The sequence below is a fragment of the Ptychodera flava genome, chromosome 17, assembly GCF_041260155.1.
Source record: "Ptychodera flava strain L36383 chromosome 17, AS_Pfla_20210202, whole genome shotgun sequence".
Lineage (NCBI taxonomy): Eukaryota > Metazoa > Hemichordata > Enteropneusta > Ptychoderidae > Ptychodera > Ptychodera flava.
Window position 1 is genome coordinate 17,679,301 of NC_091944.1, and position 26,572 is coordinate 17,705,872.

General features: G+C 38.0%; 1 protein-coding gene across 5 annotated transcripts in view; it reads right to left on the reverse strand.

Annotated features, from left to right (window-relative positions):
- LOC139115637 (nuclear receptor coactivator 2-like) overlaps positions 1–26,572 on the reverse strand; it is an 89,680-nt gene that overhangs the window by 37,829 nt on the left and 25,279 nt on the right. Inside the window, exon 1 of one of the 5 annotated variants that reach the window (XM_070677915.1) lies at positions 13,027–13,157. The exons of the other annotated variants lie outside the window; for them this stretch is intronic. The gene's annotated coding sequence lies outside the window, so the exon portion shown is untranslated. Of the gene's footprint in view, positions 1–13,026; positions 13,158–26,572 lie in introns of those variants that run through there. 5 annotated transcript variants of the gene reach the window in all.

The following is a 26,572-nucleotide window of genomic DNA, read 5'->3' on the forward strand; positions in this document are numbered from 1 at the left end:
ATCTTGTCACCAGCCAAAAAACTGTCTGTGACTGTGAGTTTAATCTTTGTGTGACTGAATCAGGACTAGTGTGCCACACAGTCGAATCCCGCCTTGATAGTGTGATTGAATACAGAAATAGATATTACCGGCGGGTGAAACAGTTGCAAATCCAGTATAACACTACCTGTGACTTTTTCAATTGCCTGTGGGCACCACTGCTGTGTTCTCTTTAAACCTCCAAAGTTCAATGATATGAACTGGTAATATTTGACTTTACATGTGAATGATACACTTTTTGATTATATACACATGGACAGAGTGTAGGTCCCAGATATACAACAATTTTGGTGAGATATCTACTGTGAAATTAGAAACGAAATAAGAACATGTAGCTAAATACTTTTAAAAATGTGTGGGTTATATTTCATGAACTTTCTAGCTTTATGGCTGTTATTCAGTATTGACGATTACAGCAGGCGTTCTTCTTTTCTAAATACCTAGAAAATCAACATTTTGCTTGCTTGTTTGAAAACAACAGAGAAACAAAATCAAAGCATCAAGCAAAATCGCTCCATCAACTTCTTGAGCAAATGGCACGTGAGTATTAGATTACACCGTGTGGGCGTTTTCTAGTTTTGCATTTTGACAGTAGTAGCTATATGCAGATCTGTTTTATTGCAAATTTGTTGAAATAAATTTATCTTTTGGTTCATTAACATAATCTTTGATTTTGTACAACATGTACGTCTTCACACATACATGCCATCCAAAAACCCTTAATTTTTATCTCGTTGAGTGGATGGATGGTTTATCATGATTTCGACGAGAATATTATGAACCCTGCACAAAGCTGTTTAATCCATATTACAATCTACATGTAACTGCTGTTGATATTCAAATATTATGAAATATGACAATATTCAAAGACAAACTCCTACATCAACTCAAATTCAACATAAGATGTTCATCTGCAAAACTGGCCATTAATAATATAAAAGTTGACTTTCTTGAGCTTGAAGATTCAGACATTATTGACTGACTCATCACTCAAGTTTTCTGTGAGTTAATGTCAAAGTAAGGAGTGAAAAAATGATGTCAATGTAAACAGGTTTATATTGCATGATTAATTAGTGATACACAAATGCACCTTTCTACACCAATTATTAACAAGCGACCTAGCGGCCGATATAGCTCCGCTATGTTTATGTAGAGAGTATCTATTTTTGACACATGTTGATGAAGAAGGTGGAAATCTTTGATAGCTCAATGCAATGGCCAGAAAAAAGTGGCTAAAATAAGCTGCAAAAATACACAATTTCATCATACTTTGAATATATCACATCGGATCATCCCTAAGAACATGTTAACCAAAGCTATCCGATGAGTAGTTTTTTAAGACTGAAACTTTCTGACCAAAAATGGCAACATTGCCCCAAAAATACAAAATTACAGATTTCATCAGAAATTCAATATATATTACTTAGCTCATCTGTAGAAACCTGTATACCAAATTTCAAAGCTATCAGAACAGTACTTTTTGAGAAACACACTTTTTGACCAAAAATGGCAAAAATTGCCCCAAAATTACAAAATTGCAGATTTCATCATAATTTCAATAAATATCATTAAGGTGATCTGTAGGAACCTGTATACCAAATTGAAAAGCTATCAGATGAGTAGTTTTGGAAATACACATTTTTTGACCAAAAATGGAAAAAATTAACCCAAAATTACAAAATTGCAGATTTCATCATAATTTCAATAAATATCATTAAGTTCATCTGTAGGAACCTGTATACCAAATTTCAAAGCTATCAGATGAGCAGTTTTGGAAATACACATTTTTTGACCAAAAATGGCAAAAATTGCCCCAAAAATACAAAATTACAGATTTCATCAGAAATTCAATACATATTACTAAGTTTATCTATAGGAACCTGTATACCAAATTTCAAAACTATCAGACCAGTACTTTTTGAAAAAATACATTTTTTGACCAAAAATGGCAAAAATTGCCTTAAAAATGCAAATTTGCATATTTCTGCACAATTTGAACAAATCTGAAATAGATCATCCCTAGGGACATATGTACCAAATATCAAAGCTATCTGACTTGTAGTTTTGAAGAAGAAGATTTTTAAAGATTTTTTTACCAAAAATGACAAAAATTGCCTTAAAAATACAAATATGCAAATTTCAACACGATTTGAACAAATCTGACTGAAGTCACCCTAAGTAAACTGCATATCAAATTTCAAAGCAATCGGACAAGCGGTTTCAGAGAAGAAGATTTTTTTACCAAAAACACCAAAAAATGCCCCAAAAATACAAATATGCAAATATCACCACAATTTGAACAAACTTAGGTGAGGTCACCCCAAGTGAACTGCATATAAAATTTCAAAGCAATTGGACTTGCGGTTTCAGAGGAGAAGGCAATTGTTGACGGACGACGGACGACGACGGACGACGGACGACGGACGACAGACGACGACGGAAAATCAACCTATTTGATAAGCTCCGCGTCGCTGACAGCGGAGCTAATAACTGTGTTACATGTACAGGCACCATACTAATGAGAGTTTAAAATGTCTGAAAAGTGATTTAAACCACACAAGACAGATCTTTCTGGTCACTGTAGTATCACAACACATGAATTTTTGTATGACTCTCATTCTGTCACTTGCAGGTCTCAGAGGTTTAATTGTGCAATAGAGTACAAAAGGTTGTCAAAATTTTGTGGTGAGAAGGGTGGAGTGTATGAGAGAAAATGCTCTGGCTTGAATTGTTTTATCTGAGACCACATAGCGGATGGTTGACTATGAAATATCCTGACAGGTGGCTCACCACACACAAAGCCTTAAGCAAATCCGAAGCGGTGACTTGAAAAGAGGAGACGTCCAATATCTAATATTACATTACAGCTTTGCTAATACCAGTTAATTTTGTGACGTCATGCCCCCAGATTGTTACAGATAATGTATCAAATTATCCAGTATGGTGGCCCCTAGATGCCTTCGACTTCTCCAAATTCACTGGCATTATCAAAAGTGTAAAATGATAGCAAGAATGTACAACATCCCTGCCAAAGATGGATCAAGCAAACTTTGCACTCCACAATATACTCGGCTTTGCCTCATACATTATGTAATGCAAAGTTTGTGTTCATCTTGTATGGGCCGGGAGGGGTACATTATTAGCAGAACATGATGGTAAATGAACATCATAAAACTCTGCATTCGACAAGTGTCATCTGTTGGTATTTTGGTGGAACTGGAGGTTGAATCTGATGAGACAGAAAGTGTTGCTGGTCATCTTTAACATTTTTTACTTTTGATGGATAATCTTTATTTGTGGTATACATGTAGGTCATTTAAGATTTGTGCTAAAGCGTCATATGCAAATTTTGATCATTTTTTCTGGCAGATATTTTCATCTTTTACATGCTGATATACTTTTACGGCGTATTCCCTGTAGACAAGGTGAAAAACCTAGAATTCTGTTTTTTATACACAATGTATTATCTCTCTATATGATGCATTTTGTCAATGCTTACAAGGTAAAATCAACACAAGCTAGATATTCAGTTGTACACAAAAACAATACATTAAGCTGATTTAAGGGCTGTGCTGGCAAACCAAACTGGATATTTCTTTCTTCTCACTCCAGAACACACAAAAACCTTGTCGATACACAGTAAAAAATATTTAAGAACACTGGGATTTACCGCCTGTATGGCTTTAAATATAAATGGATGGTTGGAAAATAATTCATGAGACTGTATCTGTAGCACGTTTTATAAGGACCACTGAGTGTGCCTAGCCTTGATGGGTAAGTTGCTACTCCACAATAGATGGCGCTTTTCAATTACACTGACCACTTCGTTGCTATGTCAAATACTATGGCGGAAGACAACTGCATGTCGAAGCACATATTTTGAGTTTTCCTTGGAATAGTTGTACCAGAAAAATTTTAATATGACTGGTCATACTTCACAGGTACTTTATTCACATCAATGATTAAAATTAATTTGTTATTATATTATGTATTTAATTCATATTGAAACAGGTAATACATGCGCAAAAATGTGTGAAAACCGAAATAAATCATTCTATGCCACGTTTTTCTACATTAATGTAGGTTTAGGCAGTGTATGCATGCATGTAATTTGTATTACACTCATCTAATCAGTAACACTGATCACTGGATATTTGTGTAAAGGGTAGAAGATGTTTAGAAAACAGCCTGTCATGTTAACAATTTGATCCCAATGGGTATCTGAATGAGTCCGAACGGTACAGAGGTCATATTTGGTGTGCTGTAACTTGGAGACCAGAGACTAGTTTTATTGCTCAATATGCAGGGTTGAACTCTTGACATTTTGATGTCGTGCAAATTCACTGCATGACAGTGACATTGTCATTGTCATCTCTACTGTTCACCGTAGGTTGGGCGAACTCAAAACCTTGAAGCACAACGCATGACCTTGATTACACAAATACTGGTAGAAAGCGAGGGCTTTTAGCTTTTGTTGTGAGCATAACAACCAATCACATACACCTACCACTCAATTACAACAACTACAAAATTTAATAGCTTTTTCACTTGTATTATAACAGTGACAGACAAACTCATCTGGATTAAACTTTGTTTTATCCAATCAGAAACTTTCAACAGTTACTTGAATTTACCCCAAGGATTTGAATTCATGTTTAACCTGGCTGAACAGATATACCTTTATTGTCCTTTGAGTGATAATCCCATAAAATGAAAGTCTGATGGACAAAAGGGTTTGGGATCCAACCAAGATCCTTGAAAGGATTGGTTGCACATGGGAGAGCTCTGTCTTTTATCACACAAGATTTACTTTTAGACCAGTTAGAGAATATCTGTTTTCAGCTATGAATGCTGCCTTCTTACTCAGAGAAAAGTTGTTTCTTTTGCTTTGCTATCCACTTCCCTGTGTCTTTGACAAAACACATCCCCAGACAAGATTTTTCACTATACACGTTCTTGTGGTCTATCCCTCAAATTTACATAGCTGACATACATGTAATCAACAATTCCTTGCTGTCTACCTAGTAAAGAAACTTGGTATCATAGTTTTTCCTAGTCTTCACTTATATATATATATATATATATATATATATATATTATATATATATATATGTGTGTGTGTGTGTGTATGTACCGGTATATATATAAAATAAAATTAATAAACATGCATATCATGATATGTGACCAGTATTACATGCATGTCTCATGAGATGTACATCATGTACTTTGTGCATACTTTACCAATTATAAAACATGCTTTTTCATATTAAAAATAATCATTGTGAATTTGGAAAGACTGGTAACAATATGTAACATTGTGCATTGAATGCCATACTGAACCACTCAAGAGGAGTTCAGATAAAACACAAATTACATTCTCTCTCATATTAAAGACATCACATATACTGGTAAAAGTGGTTCTGTAGGATTTTTTGCCAGAAAACTGCAGTAACATTCATAAAACTATGTGTCCATAAACTTATTAAAGGCATACAGTCACCTGTAATCTAAATATGCCCATATATGGTCAAAAGAGGCATTCCTTGGTATTCAAAATGCCCATGTGAGGGCTCTGTTTTTAAAAAGCAGCCATCCGCTTAAAATCTATGATTGGTTAGATTTTCTCTTTCCATGGTAACTGTGGCAAAATTGGAACAGGTGACAGTATACCTTTCAGACATGTAATTACCAAGTTCATCATGTAGCTATTCTCTTAAAATATGACTTAGCGACAATTCAAATGGCTTAAGATGAGAAGTTGATGCTTTAAGTTTTTCACAGATATCTGACATTTCAGTTGTTGATTTATGTATCTCTTCATGTAGCATGGATTGTTTAGTTGGCAAGGAAACACAGTATAAGAACTTACTGCCAGAATGAGCTGTTTAATTGTGAACAAATTTCTTCTGATATCATGGATTAATATTCTTTCTGAATTACTGCTAGCTGCTTCTAGAAAGTTCACATACATTCATTTTAAACACATTTGTTTTCAATATGAAATTTTTATATTCATACTGGTATATAAGGTAGTTTCAACAGTACATGCCAATCTTTAAGATAGATGTCATTTACTGTTGGAATACTACATACATGTAAACAGTATTGATTTTCATGTGCAACAATGCATGTTTCAAACATCAGGAGAAGTAACTACCCTGGGTATATTGAATCTTTCTGCTGTAACTTACATATATGTAAATTAAATCGATTGGAACTCGCGCAAAGTAGTATTTGTTTACAGTCTTCTTGAAATAATTCAAGAGTACATGGATAAGAAATCTTACAGAATTCTCCTGAAATGTCTGTGAGGTTTTTTTTTTCAAAGAGATAGAGCATGATAACTTTCAGGTAGAATGTAAGAAAAGTCTTAATGTCTTTCTCAGTGCCACATTTGACCACAAATTTTCAAAATTAGATAACGTTGTGAATATCACAGCACTAATAATAATAACTTTGACGATCTAACATGTGTTCGTACACATTCACGTGAGTGGGGATTTTACATTCACTGGTAACGTTTTCCACTAAAGCAAGTTGAAAAAAATGTGAAAGTCATTACAGATGCACCAGCTGCAGTTTCTTCTCTTTATGACTTGAAATATTTTATTAACGCATTTTTCATACTGTTTAAATCCATAAATGTAAATGTACACATACAGGCCGTATCAAACATGTCTAACTGCACATACGCGTGTACTGTTCTTATACAAGACCACAAGTCTTTACACATACATATAAACCTCACTTTTCATTTGTTTTATTCATGGTGAGTTAGATTCAAATTCCTTTTTGACTGTGAACATCACTAATGCACTCTTAAATAATTGTCGAATGGGTTCATCAAATGCTGTTTTGCTTTTCATAATCAATTCCATAAAATTACCAATACATAATATTGATTTGTTCAATAAAGAAAACATATGTTTTGGGAAACCATATCACCGGATGAACACAAATTTTCCAAATAATTTAACAAAAAGAATTACATAGTAATTTATATTATTTTGTTTATGATCTCACTCATATGAATCATGTCAAATGTACGTATTTTTACATTTGTAATTTAAGAAACACATGGACATTTTCTAAAGCTCCTATTTCTATTTCGTTATGAAATGTGAAAATTTCTTTGTACATAGTGTACTCTTGTCAATATTTATGACAAAAATACAAGCAAACATAATCCCTTTTCTTTCAGTACAACTGACACTCAGCTTGGAAAATTCAATAGACATCTATCGACACAACTTGTAACATATCTGTATGCACTTTACAGAATGTTTTTGTATGTGATAATAACAATTTTTTGTTATTTTTCAGGCGTTTGAACTGAAAAAATTGCCATTAGTTTTAGATAAATGTTAGGTACTGGATCGCTTTTGGGGACTCTATCAAAACTAAAGATAGAAAATTTTAATCTTTGAATAATAACATGTATGTGGGACAGGGGGTCCTGTATTTTAAAGATATCAATGATTGTCTAAAAATATTGGATTGGGAGTCTAGGAAGAGAAATAGGGAGTTATTGCAACCTCTGAATGTACCTTTGAAGTACTTGCATGTAAATATACACACTATCTAGAATTGCATATTTATAATAATGTGAACATGAACTTGTGAACCAGTTCACCTTCGTATGTAGGCCAAGGTAATGACAGAGTTCATCGTGCAACCATCATACAACCATCTTGTGAAATGACAGTAAATGAACTTTTGTCAAATTATGTTTTCATGTGGGCTGCGATTTTGAAAATGATATATTTCAACATCATCGCTTGCACACATGGCTTTGATCAAATTTGATTTCCTCCCTTTCAATAATTTCATCCTTATTATCCTAGGCAAAGGTCTAGTGTCTCTACAAAATATCACATGAATTTATGGAAATTCAAATTACATGACAAACACGTATAAATGATATGACCATCTGAAATATTTATACGCAGTATGCTGTGCAAAATATGAAGCTAAATATGCATATGATTGGTGTAACGTTTATATATTCCAAGACTTATAAATTCACTGATAATCATCCATGTGCAGATACTTGCATAGAATCTTGTCAGTGTCCACATACTACCGTAAATACCCTAATAATTTGACCAGACAAAACAACATTACGACTTGAAATCAGTGAATTTTGGGACTTTTCACAAGAAGCACCTTCATGAATGTAAATAAAATTTCACGCCATTCAAAATTCTGAGACTTGCAAAAGCTTGCATGCCACAACCTCAATGATTTTGTCAATATGGTTGGTTTTGGCACAACAAATTATGTGTGCAGGACATTTTCTACAAGCTGTTTGCCGAAACACATGTACAAACTCCAATTAACATCAAGAGTATCTATTCTTTGCTGAAACACATGTACAAACTCCAATTAACATCAAGAGTATCTATTCTTTGACTACCAAACATGTATGTGTTGTGCACTATAAACACACATTTTTCAGTCTGGTTTTGTATTGTGTACATATTGCTTTGACAAGATAATCCTGGCGGCAAAATACTTGTTTAATTCATGTGGGTCATACTACTTGGGGGCTGGATTTAAACTAAACTCTCTGATTTATAAACAGACAGAATGACACAAATGGTCATACATGTACAAATACTGCCCATTACAACACTGGAGATTGATCGCTGTATGCCTCATTAGCAATACATCAACTTGACTGTAAGGATTCACACATTTAAATGCTGATAACTTAGTTAGGCTAAACCGTAATTAAACACATTGATTTCGAGTGAATGCTTTGAGTTGAACTTTGAAATGTGCAGTTTGTGGACATTTCTACTCCAACCAAGGAAAAAGATCACATGTTTATATATATATAATGATGTTGAGTTGAACTGCCGAGTTTGGCGTACCTACAGTTTTATACATCATCACAATTGAACCTAACTACATTGTACATACTTCATTCAGTGGACTGGCTGGACAATGTCATACTAAGACATGCCATGAATGTTCCATACATGTATACACATCCTTTCCTTCCCCATGAGCATCACTGAATGAATATCTTGGTAAATAATGATGTGTATTACAGACATGGGTCTATTCTATTTGCAATTTTTGCACAGGGAGGAAGGGATGGAGGTAACGCAACTTGATTAAAGCATGGGTAAGCCCAGCTTTCTTATCCATTACTGATAATAACCCATTGCTGTCACTCTGCACAGCAATGTAGCTTATGATCCAGCCTCAAAAACTCTTGAGGTAGAATGCACCTCAATGATAGATATTCGGCCTCTAAAAATGTGTACAATTCTTTTCTGATATACCGCTTGTGGGAGCTCATTTCAAAACTCTTGCAGTAAGAAAAATATTCACCTTACTTTTTCGAAAATTGAAAAATTTTTCCTATAGAGTTAACACAGGAATGGCAGCCATTTTGAATTTTAAATATTGGTTAATGTTAGGGAATTTGTTTCTGTAGTACCAAAATTTGCACAGTGACCCTTCATTTTTATTTTTGATATGAAGAATGGTTGAACGTTTCATTGGAGAAAGTTTGAGCAAAAGTTTAAGTCTTTCCCTTTCGAGGTAATACTGTACATACTACTTTAAATATATGTTTTACAATTTAGAGTAGAGTGACGTGGTAAAAGAAGTGCAGTGAACTTCTTGACCAACCAGGTAGATTTTACATGATGAAATCTTGATTAAAATTACACAAACTGCCATCACTAATATCACCATCATACAGGTGTACAACCGTATGAGACAGGAAAATTTGAACAGTTATATTCGGAAATAAGTTGAAACAGGAGAAACAAACAGTGGAGTATGGCTGGTCTATAAAGTAACATTAAGTATGGCGGTTTTTCAAGAATTTTTTTTGCATGGTTTTAACTGTGACAGTTGTTTAAATTAAAATGTAAAATCAAGTCTTTTCTGCCAATTCGCCTCCTGTGCATATCACAACCATGACAATATGACACTCTATTATGCCTCAGGCTACACCATCCAAACTATCGTTACTTTTGAAATCTTAATGAACCCTGTTACAGCTGAAATATATATATTTATATAATACCACCCTACTGTTGTTTCACATCGGGAAAAAAAGACTTCACACAAGGGTATAGGTATAAACAGGTTGAATAGAATGGAGATGGTAAAACTCAAAATTACTTAAGAGATATGATGTATTCTGCATGTAACAAATAGATGTACATCTGCACATCACAATTGTAAAGTATATACATAAAATAATATTTCTTACTTTCTTCTTTGACAGCTTTCCAGTTAAAAAGGTATGATCAGCATATCCAGAAACAAAATGTTTTGGAAAGAAAACATGCTTGTTCGTAAAACATAACTTTCACATTCTTCTTTGATACACCTCACCAGTAAACAATGATTGTATACAGACACGCTCATAGCTAAATTTAGAACAGTTTTATTTCATGGTGCCTTACCATACGCATGCTGGTTTTACTGAGTATTGTGCAGGCTGCGTCAGTCCCGCATGAGAGGTCAGTTTGCCCATGTCAAGGTTGCATATATGCATTAATTATGGCATCATCATGCTTATTTGTGGCCTTTCACAGCGTAACGATTACATGTTCCCAGACGGTTTATCCACTATATCAGTGTAATACAACTATATACATGGAGTGCAATATATTGATATTTCATATTCAAACCATGAATGTTTTCTGAAGTGGTTGAAAAATAAATGAATTTGTGATTTCCAGAGTTTGCACCATTGCCTTAATTTTCACTTGAGAAGTTCAATGTATTCAAAAGTGACTGATACGGCAAGAAAAACAACGATTCAACTCTTGTGAGGGAAAATATGGCCAAAAAAAAAGAATTGTGACATCTGTTATTTATTGCTTGAGTAGTTCTACATCTAACATTTATTGCTGCAGTAAATGTTTTTCTATATCTTAGATTATATTTTCCAAACAGAGCTCAAACAAACTCTCGCAAGTACTGACACGCTATGTGATAACATATCAAAAATTATCCTGGAGATAGCCAGTCAGCTTAGAAATGAGGTTGTAAAATTGTTTTCATGTGTCATTGTTTCACGTTGTTGTTCTTGTAGGGACAAAAAAAGAAATTTGCTTGCCTCTGCTTCAATCTTAAACTGCGATGTGCTGTGATGATACTGGAGTTGAACTCAGTTAATTTTAAATCAATTGAGTTATTATCCTAAATCAATCTAGAAATTGCACGGACTCTCCAGTATTTTGCTTCAAGATATGGTTGGTGTGTACAATTCCTTGCTGAAATTAAACGTACATTTACACATTGTTTGTCCTCCATTGTTAACACTTCATGACCTCACTATGGGTCAACAGGCAGTCTTCAATTGCAGAAATTACAGCTGAAACATGTGACGAGAAACAAAAATAAAAAATAATCTGACCAGAGTATTAAACTGAATGATGAATAGTATAATTTTACTAGTTGTGACAATGGGTAACAAACAATCACAATGTGTGCAGACGATGAGCTATGAGGGCCAAAAACAACGATACTCTACTTGTCCACAACTTGCTCAAATCTGCAGGGAGCCATGTTCAGGTTCTCCAACTCTTGTTTCCTCAATAAAAAAATAAACACACAAAACACAAACAAAAAAACTCCAAAAAAACACTTTTTAAATAAAGTTGATTGTAGAACAACGTACAATACAAAATAAAATACACTAGCGATGAGGGACCACTTACCCTCCCATACATGTATGTGTACACTGATCAATATTTGATCATTTGAGCTGCTTTAAATTTTCCCGCCAAAATTTCAATGCAACACGTTACTAATTTTTATGAATTTTTCTGTAGTTTTTTTGATAATTTTTGACCAAATGGACATCACATTTCATTGGCTACACTTTTTCATCAAAATTTTGGCAAAACTCTGAACAAAATTGACTGTGGTATATTTTATAAAGGCTACAAAAATGGACGTTGGCGATCAAACGGTTAATATATCAACAAAAAACCACATTCTTAAATTTTACACTCAGATTCCACTCTCATTTTTTCTCCTTGCTGTATCCAACCTCCTAAAGATCAACCGTGTTGGGAAAATGACCAGTCATAGTCACTTTAACAGAGCTCGTAATAGTCTAATACTGTATTTTGTAATATTTGTTCCTTTTTCCGCTTTGGTCTACAGAAAATTCACATGGTTTTCTTCTTCCTGAAACACATGGTGAAAGGTTGTCACAGTGCCGCTGTACCTTTGCATACACTTCAAATAAAACAATATTTGTAAAACAAAAAATAAATTTGGTATGGTTTGTTCAATGTGATGATGTAAAAGTACACACTCCGACTATTTCTTTCTCCTTCAAATCAAAATACTGGTACCAGGGGTAGAACTACATGTACTTCACTGTACATTCCATCTTTACTCTATAACAGTTGTCTAAGTACATGTACATGTACAGACTGAGTCACCAACAAAGTTAACAGTACACTCAAGGTGTTGCAAAAACAACTGCTGGAAAAAAAAACTTTGAAATTTGCCAAAAAGGCTTCACTCTTGAATTTAATCCTCTTTCTACCAGGCTCCATAGACAAACGATAGAAATATATAAAAACAGGGGCAGAAAGAGGATTAAACAGTGAACATAAAAATTATAGCGCATGTAAAACATTAACATAAACCAGTGTACACTGTTGATAACACGGTGGTTTATAGCTCAAGTATAAACTGTAAGGGTAGCAGGGTTAAGACTTTGACTTCAGTCCCAGTATTTGTGCCAAACCACTTATACTATAGGAAAACAATGGAGTTTGACTGATTGTGGAGGGTAAAGTTCCTAAGATTTTATGTAGTCCAGGTACACGTATGTTCTGTCAGATCACCTGTTGAGATATCATGAGCTTCCTTGAATCAGAGATTATTGACACAATCCATTTTTGATATTAAATTATTGCTTGAAATTTCAAAAATACTGCTGAATTTTGCATACGGAGTGACAGTGACGTCTGTAAGCTACATCTTACCTACCAGTATTCCTTGTTGTCATCTATAATCCAAATTTGCCAGAGCTTCATCCTGAATAAAACATGTAAATTGTGTATATCCGTGTGTGCATGTTCCATATACATGTACTAACTAGACTGTTCCACATTTCAAATATCACGTCAAACTGACTACGTCAGTGAAATAGTCCATGTGGAAGTGAAGCACTGTACAGTTCCATGATGTAAGCATTTTGTCATTATGCATCAGGACAGTTCAATGACAGGTCAGTGAAAATGACCGTATTTTTTATGCTGTCATTGAAGGTGACGTAACAGGACAAGGTTATATCCGTACACGTAGTAGTGACGTTTCATATCACAAAAGAATGGTCAAATAACAATATAACAACAGTGCTTGCTTGTGTTCAAACTATTTGAATTTCAAAACTCTAGCAACTTCCCAACAGCACTGCAACCCTACGTAGTATATGCCAAAGAGTGATTGAGTGTTTCAGCCTAGTGTGTCATCAATGACGTCAAGTAATCTAGAATATCACACGAAAAAACAATCATTCCAAAGAAACCACTCAACACGCTAAGGATATCCTGATGATTAAATGGGAGAAATCACCTCATTTTTGCTGAGCACCATAATTGATATGATAAACACTGACAAATTTAAATCACTTGATCCTTTGTCGATGAAATTATTGCTTTAACCCTTTGAGTGCCAAAGTCAACTTTTGTTGCCTTTATAGAATATAACAAAGCCAGCAACTTTTTTCAGATCTAGACAATTTTTTCAAGATTTTTCACAAAATTTTGGTCAAAAATTGTAGTCAGTGAAAGGTTAAAACCATTTGGTTCAAAATCATTAAAAAAAATCATCAAAAAATTACAGAAAAATTCATAACAATTTAATAGTAAAATGTTACACTGAAATTTTTGTGGAAAAAATTGCAGCACTCAAAGGGTTAAGAAAGTGTATCCACAACTGGCCATGACTCTGACCTACATGTACAATTGGACAATTCCCAAGTTTACAAAAATCAATAATGTTTTACAGCGGAGAAAGCTCTAAAACCATTGCAAAGGGTGTTGACCATGACACTTTTATGTGCATGTTAAAAATACAAGTACTCAATATATTTCGTGTTCTGTATTTCTCATTTATAACCGAACTGGCTGTGTTATCAGCAGACTTTCTTTTTTTTCATGATTGCCCCTATCAGCCAATAAGCTTGTGTGTGCTGCACGCGGTCTCTCTTTCTTTTTGTATTCAGTCCCTGTGTGGCATAATGCTAATGATCTTGAACTGACAATGAACCTCCATTTTCAGTTTACATCTAAGCTAAACACAGACACATTTTACAACATATACCTGTAAGCCCGCATAAATCAAATTGAAAATTTTGCAATATACGTTACGTTTGTCGTTTTATTGTTGCCTTCTGCAGAAAAAAATTTCCATTACAATTATCATTCTTTCTGCCATTATTTTCACGGAACAAACCCATAAATAAGCATGGTGACAAGTACAAATCTCTTCTGACGTTAATTTCAATGCACAAGGAGAGTTTCCAGACGATTTTTCATAAATATTACATGAGTACCGTATAGCCTAATAGCATCTGTATTGAGAACAAAGTAGTATGTAATGGCCCAGCCAAGCCTTGCATTTATGAACTTGTACATGGTATTTCATGTGAATGTACACTTACATTTTGTGATCAGTGTAATGTCACCTTTACACCAGGAACAGATGCCTATCGGTGAAGGTCAACTACAAGGGGCCTTGTACATCATAACAGTCCCATTGTGCCACATTGCGGCATTCATTGCAATGTTTTGAGTTTCCTTTGTCAAAAGTTTTTTCCTCACTTTAGATTTATTTTATTTTTGCTTTTTCTTTTCCTGTTTTGACATCCCTGTTTTTATTTGCGAGTTGCTTAGTCTGTTATTCTGAGAAAGCAAATACATGAAATTTTTAAAAATAGTTCAAAGCAATGTGAAACGGTGGGATGGAGAGAAATTAAACTCCAAGCAGAAAACAAACCATACATTTATACGTGGGACTAAATATTATTCTTTTAGCAAAAATTAACTTCACATTTGCTTTTACAAGAGTACAAATGGCATTTCTGAGCTTTGTCAGGAAATATGAATTATTATACAGACATAAAATTCCTATGTAAAGACAGGCAACATTGGTATGTATCACCACAGGCTTTGTGAAACACAAACAATTAAACATCTATTTAGGTCATAATTGCCTTAAAACATAAAAAATTTCAAACTTTTACAAAAACTCTCCTTAATGAATTTCACACCATGCTTTTCAATATCAAGAATACAAATGAACACTACATGTACCTTGCAAAGTTAGAGATTAAACAGACATATTACATAAAATTTGACGATATTTGATATTCAAAATGGCTGCTATACATATATCCTAGTATGTTACCTTTACATGCACATGGGGTGATAAAATTTTAGGTTTTCACAGAAACCAGATGGTGAAAATTTCTACTGTAACTTATAAAAGCAGAAATAAGGAGTGAGTACGGACTCATGCGCGGCACAGAATTCAGACACCAGTTTTGTGTAACTTTGAAATATGAGTGTCTTGGCAGTTTTACGATTGGATGATTGAACAAATAACCTTTTCCTGCCAAGTCGGTGAAAATCCGCTTGAAATTCGGTGTAGCTAGAATCTGAGCAGCCACGGCCGTTATCCTGCCAAGGCGGTGGAAATCGGGCTACTTTTTGGTACCCCCTTTCCTGCCTAGTCGACGGAACTACGTGTAGCAAACCTTGCTCGCGCTAGGGGTCGTTCGAGGACAGGTTTTGGGCGAGGAACGGCGTTTGCTCTCGAAATGGGTTCACAGAGAGTCCAACGACAGGGAAAGGTGCGGAAGCTACCCAGCCATCCCCCACCCCGGTGGGGGACTGGTTTTTTTTTGGGGACGAGTAGCGTACTTGGCAGGTTAGCACGTTGACGTATTCTAGCGGAGTTTGGGTTAACTTGGCTCTGAGGCACTACATAGATTGCGGCCGAAATTGACCGTCTCGGCAACGCTAATCTGTAAGGCAACCGCCTAAGACCGCCTCAGCTGGCGGTGCAATTTTTGCCAATGGTGCGAGACGAAAATCACGGACTTGGTCCTGATTGACGGGAAGTGCGGACGGATTTGACGGACTCGGCTTTCTCTAAGGCAACCGCCTAAGACCGCCTCAGCTGGCGGTGCAATTTTTTGCCAATGGTGCGAGACGAAAATCACGGACTTGGTCCTGATTGACGGGAAGTGCGGACGGATTTGACGGACTCGGCTTGATTAGTCCCTGACATGGAACTGATCCGAACGGACTTGAGCGACATTTGTGAAGGTAACCACCGCTTTTAACCGACTTGTTACCTTCTCGAAAAGACTACCCACTCAGATGTCGGACGTTGTCGGCTGCACTTGGCTCTAGACGTTCAAGCCGTGCAACGAAACACACCGCCTCAGCCTTGCCATTCAGGAACATGGCCTCAAAATTTGATACCATTGTTCACCGACTTGGCGGCTGCGGTTAGGTGCGTGAACCGTTGTTCACCAACTTGTTACGCCTATGTTGTCCCTGTGAAGTTCGGCTAACGGCCGAGTCTAACGGGAGTTGGCAGACCTGTGTTTGGTTTATACCGTAGTATGACCGACTCAGGTAGAGGTACCTGTCGGTATATTCCGAGTTTTACGCACTCGGGCGTCAATGACGGGTCGTCATCACCGCTGATGACGTAGACGTGCTGGCCACGTTATTTGAAGGAGCCATGTTTGCCCAACGGACGAGGCCGAGACAGCCGTTGACAATTTTGGCATCCTTCATCTTTGACCGCCTTAGTTGGGTAAGCCGCTCGGCAGGCGACGGTTATGACCTAAACAAGCCGCTGAAGCACTGTTCGTTGCCGTACAAGAACGAGACGGCCAGTCCATTACTGCTTAATGGCGATCTGTCGGGTTGGCTTGTCACCGACTTGGATGACAATACGCCCTGCGCAGGCGTACTTAGAAGGGACATGAGGTTAAAGATACGGGTTTCCCACCCGTACTAAACATGGGCTTGGGCCAACGTCCTTGGGTGGCAGGTGCGCATGCCACGTACCCAGCTGGACGGAATGTCAAGTTGAGATGCTAATGACATTGACTATGTTATGCTAAGTGCTCGAGGGATTTGCATCGCAAATGAGTATTATTAGCATATCAAATGGTGCGGACAGGCAATTTACATGACGGGTAGGAATGTCAGCGCCGGTTGGTGGACTGATTGCCGTAGGTCCATTATAATAACAGGTGGATGCATATATTAACACCCCTGCGTCCAATCATGTCCAGGGCTTTGTTTCCCTGTGGCTTTAAAAGGGAGGGACCTGCTAGTCTGTCGACACTGTTCCAGACATGAGCTTGACGGACCGCAAAAGTTTTCTGAAGGCGAGCAGACGACTGAAGCTCAAAGATGCAGAGTCTCCGGGCGGTAGTGGTAGCGATCGTTGTGATGTCCCTAGTAAACGTTCTAAGAAGTCGGGCAAGAAACGCTCCCGTAAGGCGAAGCCATCTCCGGCTGAAAACCCAGTGGTAAGCGTAAACGTAAGAGCGATCGTTCTGCCGATGAGGATGATGACGGGTCACCGGTTGCCAGTGGTTCTCACCCGGCTGCTCCGGGAGAGACTACTTCACCTGCAGAGACTACATCTGCTCTTGTGGGAGATACTTCACCTGCACAGACTACGTCTGCTGCTGCTAGTGAGACAGTGAGTAATGAGACGGCTGATGCCATTGGTTCTCCCCCGGCTGCTCCGGGAGAGACACCACCTGTTGCTACTATGAGCCCTCATCCTGCGTCAGGAGAGGTTCCTGTGCCCAGTGCGAAAGAGCTTGAGTCCTCGTCATCAGCAGAGGCTGCCGAGCCCGCTCCTGCCATAGTTTCGTGTGCTGCGATGTCCCCGCCGAAAAAGATAGTGCGGAGGGTTCGTTATCAGGATAGCCCACCTGATTTTGAGCCAGATATGATCCTTGATGCCGCTACGGGCGAGTTCAGGCCCAGACGCCCAGACGACGGTGATATCACCGCTGAGTCCGACTCGGAGGTTGACGAGGATGTGGCAGAGGACGATGACTTTTATGACAGGCAGTATGTAGGTGAGGCAAGCTCTGACGACGATGATGACGTTGCTGCTGTGTTGGCGGAGGACGACACCCCTCCTGTCTGGCGTATGTCGGAGACTACCGATGCTAATATATTTGAGGAGACCGATTTTGACCATGAGAGAGGACCGACTTTCACCTTGCCCAGCCACGCCCGTGAGCTCGATTACTTTTTAAGTTTATTCCAGCTACACTGATCAGATTGGCCAAGGACGAGACTAATAAATACGCCAAATTCCACCAGCGACATATCGCTAGGAAAATAGATAAATACTGGCGTAACGCTGACTACCGAGAGGTGCAGGCGTTCATTGGCGTCTTAGTCTGTATGGGTATCGACCGTAAATCATCAGTGGAGGATTATTGGTCTAGCGATCCTTTCTGAGAAACCAGGGTATTTCTACTGTGATTACCCGCAGTCGCTTTCAGCAGCTTATGCGATACTTTCATCTGGCAGACCCAGAGAACGATCCACGTCGTGATCCTGATGAGGCACGCCGCCGACGTCGGTGTCAGGAGGATCCCCTGTATAAAATCAATCCATGGATGGAGCCCATAGTTGACCGGTGCGTAAATAATTATAAGATGGTAGAGAGATCTCCATCGACGAGGGCATGGTGCGATTTAAGGGCCGTTCTAAATTTAAGCAGAGATTACCGCATAAGCCTGATCGAGACGGTTTCAAGATATGGCAGCTGTGCGACTCCACCACTGCATACATAGCTAACTTTGCACCGTACCTAGGTGTGAAATATCGGGATCGGACTGATGGGAGACGGCAGGAGCGGGTGTGGTGAAAAGAATTACGATGGAGCTGGTCCAGCCATTCTGTGGATATAATCACAGCCTATTCTGTGATAGCCTGTTTAGCACGGTCGTTACTGCTAGAGAGCTGATGGAGACCGGGATCTACATGGTCGGGAGTTTTAACCGCCGTAATCGTCGCACCATGCCCCCTCAATTAATTCCGCCGGGTAAGAGGAAGCGCCTTCCTCTGTCTGTTGGGGATATGAAAGCCACGACCAGAACGGACTCTCGTCTTAACATCACTGCTTATCAGGATAGTAACGCTCAGGTGCTGATCTTGAATACGGTCTATCCACCCTAGGAGTGCGTGCCAGTGGGGGAGGGAGACGAGCGGCGACAAGTGCCTCTGTCGCTGTATAATTATTGCCGGTACATGGGAGGCGTCGACCGAGCCAACCAGAAGCGCAAGTACTTTCACACCGGGCGCAAGAACCACAGATGGTGGACATATCTGGCATGTTACCTGATCGATGTTGCCCTGGTAAATGCATATATATGCTTCAAGCATGTACACCCTGATAGTAAGCTGACCCATAAGATGTTTCATCTGCGTGTCGGGAAACAACTCATTGGCGGTTATTGTGGGCGATCGCAGCCCAGTGTGAGAGAGGTCGAGGCCACTGTTTCTCTTGCCTCGTACATCAATCCACAAAATCAGCCGATGCACGTTGTCAGCCGTTTGGAGGGGCGGCAGAAATGCTGTAAAGTATGTAGCAGAGAGGGTAAGACCACTGCGAGCGGACGACTGTCTGAGACGTCCAAAGGATGTAGTCTGTGCGGGGTTCATCTTCACGAGGGCGAGTGTTTTGCGGCTTTTCATCATCGCATGATGCTACGAGGTAAGAGGAGCATTGGCGCGCAGACCTCTACTCACACAGCCCCGACGACACCCATCAGCAAGAGAACCCGACGTAAATAACGGACAGGGGACAGCTTCGCCTAACAGTGGCTTGACTGTATTCTTAACACGGACCATGATCACATTTTGAGCACGGTTGTGCCGTTTGTTTGTGCTTTACGATCCCGCTGATTGTAAATTGAAACACGGATTATTTTGTACAATCCCCCGATTGTAATCTTTGTAACACGGACCATGCACTCGGACGTCGAGACAGACTCTGAGATTTATTATTCGGCATAATGTAAATTATTCCCGAATAAAATACTATCTATGGATCGCATATTTTCGTTTGTTTTGTTTAGACGGATTATTTTGTACAATTCCCCCTATTATAATTTTTGAAACACGGATCTGCCACCCGATTGTAATTTTTGAAACACGGACCATGCACTCGGACGTCGAGACAGACTCCGAGATTTATTGTTCGGCATAATGTAAATTATTCCCGAATAAAATACTATCTATGATCGCATATTTTCGTTTGTTTTGTTTTTACCCCCACTTTCTTTTTGGCAGATCCGTAAGGACGCTATAGTAATGGATGAACGTGCGTTGTATCACGTGGGAGGGGCACAGCCCAACGGAGGCTGTGCTCGTGCGACGTAGACGTTGTACCAACCATCTGTCGTTGGGGTTAGTGCATAGAGCAGTTGCACTGTCCAGAGCTAAGGTGGTACAAAACTGCACCTTAGTAACAACTGCACAACTAACCTGTTAGGAAACGGTAACACTAACGAGCTAAGTGTTCACTGAACTGGCCAAACTACGTACACGCCTTCCTTCAATGGCGGAACTATGTCGTTGACACTACGTCAAAGCAGACTGCACTGTGCGACTCTTCCAAGTCGTTCAAAGTACGTGGCCAAGTGACACAACCCAGGGGAAACAGGACAGGTTTGAGGGTGCTGCAGCACCCATAGCACTAACCCTGGGTCTTCTACTAACCACAAGGTGACGTTTCCCCGGTGTGGCCGTGCGTGCCGGCGAACGAGCTTTACTTCCGCGAAAGTAAGCTAGAAAGGGGCATAAAAGTGCACGTCCCCCGGGGCAAACAACGCCCGTGACCTCGTCATTTTCTGGACACAACCTCATCAGCGGTTGCCCCTCTATACGGGCATGCAAAATTTTTGAAGTCTAACACGTATATGGTCGGTAATCGTACCCCGAAAATGCGGTATTTTCCCGCCAAATGCCTGGCAGGAAAGCGTGCAGGAGAGCCTATCTTCTGTAGACACGGAAAAGGGGGCCGGTTTTGACCGACTTGGCAGGATAACGGACAGGGGCGCTCGGCAGGAAAAGGGTTAAACAAATAACAATGTACCTTGAGCGGGTCAGCGAAGGTTTTAAATCATGAGAGTACAGGATTGGTACAAGCATACCTGTACCTCTTAGTGTCTTCTAAACACCTTGACATTGTTTGGAAACTATAATCAGCACACTACCTAGCGTGGGTGTTCAAATGAAATATTGCTCTTCTCTTCCACTTTACTGTCATTGATCACCACTTGTACAAAAAGAATAGTTGCCTCGTCCTTCAAAATCACCTTGTGGATAACCCTGCTCTCATAAAATATACTCCTTTATATCAAAGATTTTAGACTAGCAGCTACGAGAAAAGTTTTGGTGAAGGTTTAGAATGCTATGTATCAACAAAGCCAAATGGCGTCAATAGTATTAGTGTAGTTTATGCCTAGAAAATGAAATACCCCTAAACTTTGGCTCAAACTTTCTTCAAACAAACTTTCAACCATCCTCTTTCAAAATCAAGAATAAAAATTGGGGGTTACCGAGCAAATTTTGATACTTGAGAAACAAATCACCCAATAGTTTAGGATATTTGAAATTCAAAATGGTAGCCATCCCTGTGTTATCTCTATGGGGGAAAATAAAATTCCTGATGTTCACAAAACTAAGCTTCTGTAACTTTTATGTACTCCATAAGCTTCAAAATGAGCCCTTACAGGTGGTAAGCCAAAAGAATATTCTTTGCGAGTTTGAGAGTCTGAATATATGTTCCTGAGGCACATTACAGTATAGGCACACGTATGTGCCAAATATCAAAGATGACTAAATTTTCTTCTAATTCTCAAAAACTAAACAATATCTGAAAAATCAAAATAGTCTGAACTGTTTAACATTTACTTCATATAAAATTACAAGGGTTTGAATGAAAATACTTGACAAGTTAATCAGAGTGACAATCACATGGTATTGGCTGCAAGTGTTACTGATGTTTTTTTTCCTGGAGTCACATTGCATCTTTTTTATTTGATAAAAGGCACCATTTTTTAGCTTTATCAATGTTTCTCAAAACACCATCTGGCAAAGCAAGTTTTGATTTTCTTGTATTAAAATCACAAAGCACTATAAAAAAGATCTTTCTTACAACTGGGAAAAAATTCACATATATCTCACAGTAATATTTGGATCTTGTTTGTTATGACTGACAGGCTGAAGGATTGCATTCTGCTTAAATAAAACTGTGACATGCTGGTACAGGTTAAATATTTATGCTGGAAAATGAAAATACATGTACACGTATATATCCCAGGGGACAAAAATTTCACTGTAAATATAACTGTGAGATAGTTTTTAACTCATACTCTGCTGTAATTATCAGGCACATATTGTACGATGTTGATGAATGGGTTCTTACACAAAAACTAAATTCTTGTATTCCTTTCACGGTTACCACTGTCTACCTCAATCAAATGCCGGAATTTTCTGGCAGCATGATGAGTTACTATACACCTTGTGAGTGCTGGAAAATCCTGGCAAATATAATCCACCTGTTCACAATGTGTTTAGTATGATAGATAACATTGTAAATGGAAGTCATGGGGCTGATGAATCAAGTAGTTGACGTTCAGGGTTGAGTAGGGTTTAATTCATACAAGGCTATCAGTAGAAAACAATACAGCTGTTAGAAAATGAAGCTATTGCACCAAGTTCAAAAAAATATGGTATACAGTTTTTAAAACAAAAAGTACTAAAAAAGCAAATTGTAAAAATTGTTCTATAATTTCTTTATCAAAATTCCTTCTCTTATCAAAGCATCACATCAATGTTGGTGTACAGTTGGATATAAAAATAGCTGTAGTTTTAGCATTAGTTCAATAGGTTACTGGGCTACTAGCCAAGCAAATGGTAGGTAAACAAACCAATAGCTCACAATTCAACATTTATTGATGCTGTATGGATGAATGAACGAATGATATAAATTTATCTTTTCAGTTGGCTATAACCCAGACAAAAGTATTGAACATTAGATGACAACTTCATAAGGCATCTTGATTGCCTGGAAGACAGATGACAAATGTGATTGTGTACTTGTTTTGGCATTGCATGAAATGAGGATTTCGTAGGTTTAGTTTCAAACAGGCCTACACCTACTTGGTTACCTGGAACCCTGTGACTTGTGTGTACACTTGACGTGATATAGCAGTCGGCAGAATTCTTACCATACATACTACATGTATGTACTTAGACAAGGTCTGTAACTTTAAAAAATATGTTCATTGTTTTTGTTCAGAAAAACAAGTAAAATTTCTTAATATTCTTTTTATGAACTTTATTGAACTAAAAAACATTAGCTTTGGCAACAAAATTCACTGTGTATGATATATGTCACTATACCATGCCAGTTATATTGATGGGGTATATACTGCAATCTGATTGGTCGAGACATGAAAATAACTGTGCTATATTAGCAATACTAGCATGGTAGGAGCATGCACAAGCTTTCAGCTGGAGAAAAATTCCCTTTCTGACGTTTCACGCCAGAATTTCAGTTTATGTAATTATGATATACTGGAAATAGCAATAAACAACATCAGCAATGGGTGTACTACTCAATTTTGAGCATAGACAAAATCTTGTGGTATACTGTCGCTGGGTGTGCTTTATTGCTTATTTGTTGACTTATAGATTATGTTCCAGACAGTTTAATTGTTAAAAATAATATCAGACTTTACACACATACAGGCTGTGTTGAAAGGTTGAACTCTTAAACATTTCAACATGATTTTGGTAGGAGAACAAGAAATTTAACTAAAAGACTGGACACCAAAAAAATACCCAGAAAAATAGATTACAGCTAATGGAGTTTTCAATGGGTTGCTGATGACATTGTTCTTCATGAATAAATGAACTCATCTGCTTTTAGCACTTACATGCAACTACATGTCAGCAACTGTAAACAGTCACCGAATTTCATTTCATGTATTGTGTATCTGCTGATGAGTGAAGTGGGTGGGAAGATTTTCGTCAGACTTGAAATTCGGTACAATGAACAACATGGTTTGTTTCATTGAGAATCCTACACTGTTACATGATGGCTAGGTGATATAAAGAGGATGAAACATTTTTATACCTGTTAGACATTAATCATTTGTTATTCTGGTGTACAAAACTGCCTGGTATTTCTGAGCAAAAAATTCAGATGTGATGCCAAAACTGCCTGGTATTTCTGAGCAAAAAATTCAGATGTGATGTTTTTTTAATAGCCATATCATTTTTAAGTGTGGGTGTCATCACTGCTGATATTCGACTTCTGAACCAGAAGTACTGGCACAGAACACTTTATGAGCTTGGACCATCCACGGAAAAATGCAATGCCCCTAAAATCCATCCTCTTCCCTGCCTTTTTAACACCACACTGTTTGATTTTCGAAATGCTAGCATAGTCAGGTGCTATTGATCCCCATTTAAAATCATCACATGTGAACGTTTATGCTACAGTCCGCATTGTAAATGTTAAAAGGTGGTACCAGTTTGATTCTTTGTTCTCAAGTATGAATGCCCTGTTGGGATACAAAATGTACCATTTAAAATTATACAAAATGTACCATTTACAATCATCACCACATAAAATTTGATGCCATTATCATTTAATTTGCATATCCTATTGAAAAAAGATACCACAAGTACCAACATGTACCTTCCTTTCATCAAGCTGATTACTGTTTCTATTTTCAGATTTTTTACAAGTCAGAGCACTGACAAGTCGCATCAACATAAGAAAAAACTTGCACTCTTGGGAAAGGACACTGAGGATAACACCCATGCTTTAGATCTGCATACTTTTATAGAAATTGATCCTGGATATCACTTTGGTGACAAAACCATTCACAATTTAATTTTGTGATTACTGTGCTTTGTACAGATACAGCAGAGATATCTCATGTTTTTCTCACGACAAACACACAAGAAATGCACTACACAACTCAAGTTTTGCCACCAGGTACCACATCGTTGAATTCTTCATCTGTTATTACTTATTGGTAAGAGCTTTACTCCTGATTCTTTTTAACTCAACAGAAAACTAAATCACTGTTGATGCATAGTCACTCTATGTTGTCAAAACCCACCAACTCTTGACTGAATTACAATATTAAATCTATATCTGACGTTGACCCATGATGATATCCCTATAGCCTTTTACAAGCATTTTTAGTAATAAAATGCATTTCATTTCTAACCTGGTGTATTTCATTCTGGCAAACACATGGAAATTAACACATATTTTGTGTGTGTAGCATAAACTTTCATCATTTATGTTCAGCTCTCAAGATCATGTTGAATTGTCAGGTGTTCAACTTGTTAATTCAACCTGCACCGCTGTGCGTGTAACATTCAATATAATTGTTGATCTATCAAGTTTAGACTGGACTGGACTTGAATTCATTTGTCAACAATTTGTTACATTGAAAACACTGCAGTATGTTTGCAAGGCTTTATGTTTCAACTTAAATAAAATGAAAGAATAAGAAAGTACACTTGTTTCCTTGAACAGAAATAATGAATGTTATCAAGAGTTCCAGTTATCGTCCCCTTTAATTGCAATCCCAGACAGCTGGGTCTGGCCTACAAATGCTATAGACAGACTGTAGTAACAGGGACAATTGCCTTTAACATGCAGGAAGACAAATTATTGTTCCGTTATTGCTACATGTTTTTTTAGGTCAAAAGAAATGTTTGCATACCCGCCAATTTTACCTTCTGAATGAAAATGTACAAGAGTAATTTTCATACATGAAAGGGCTTTTTTACGAAGCTGCATGTAGCCATAGTTTATGCTCATCAAAGGGCCCTGATGCTACCCCCAAACATTTATTGGCATGGCTTGGCTCCCTGCCATGGTATATGCTCCAACGATGCACATTAATCACAGCCCTCTTATGTGATCCTTTGATGACATGCCAGTGTTATCATCCTGTTGCACGATGCATCAGTAAGGCCAGTGGGTGCAAAGACATACGTGTAATCCAATCTACAGAGACTTGATGCATGCGTCCAAAGTTCGACAGCGAATGTGTGTAGGGTTATTGCTCTGCCACACATCGCGGAGATGTCCTTTACACAGGGCATTAATGTCATGAAATATGATGTGGTATCACAGGAAGGTCTTCATCGGTCAATCAATAAAACAGACATGCATAGTAATGTAGAAGTCAGGTCTTGATTCTGTCTGGGCATCATGCTATATCAGAGTCTGCTGGTGTCTTGATCACAGTTTTATTTGTGATTTATCATACACTAATTATTATCACGCCTTGCACTTTGTGCTGTGCAGTGTCTTAGTACTGGCAATATGAGAGCAAGTGTAACACTAGATTGAGGAATCAAGCGCATTGATATATCCCCAGATTTGGCAACTAACTCGTCTAAAAGCCAACAAAAGCAGAACACAAGCC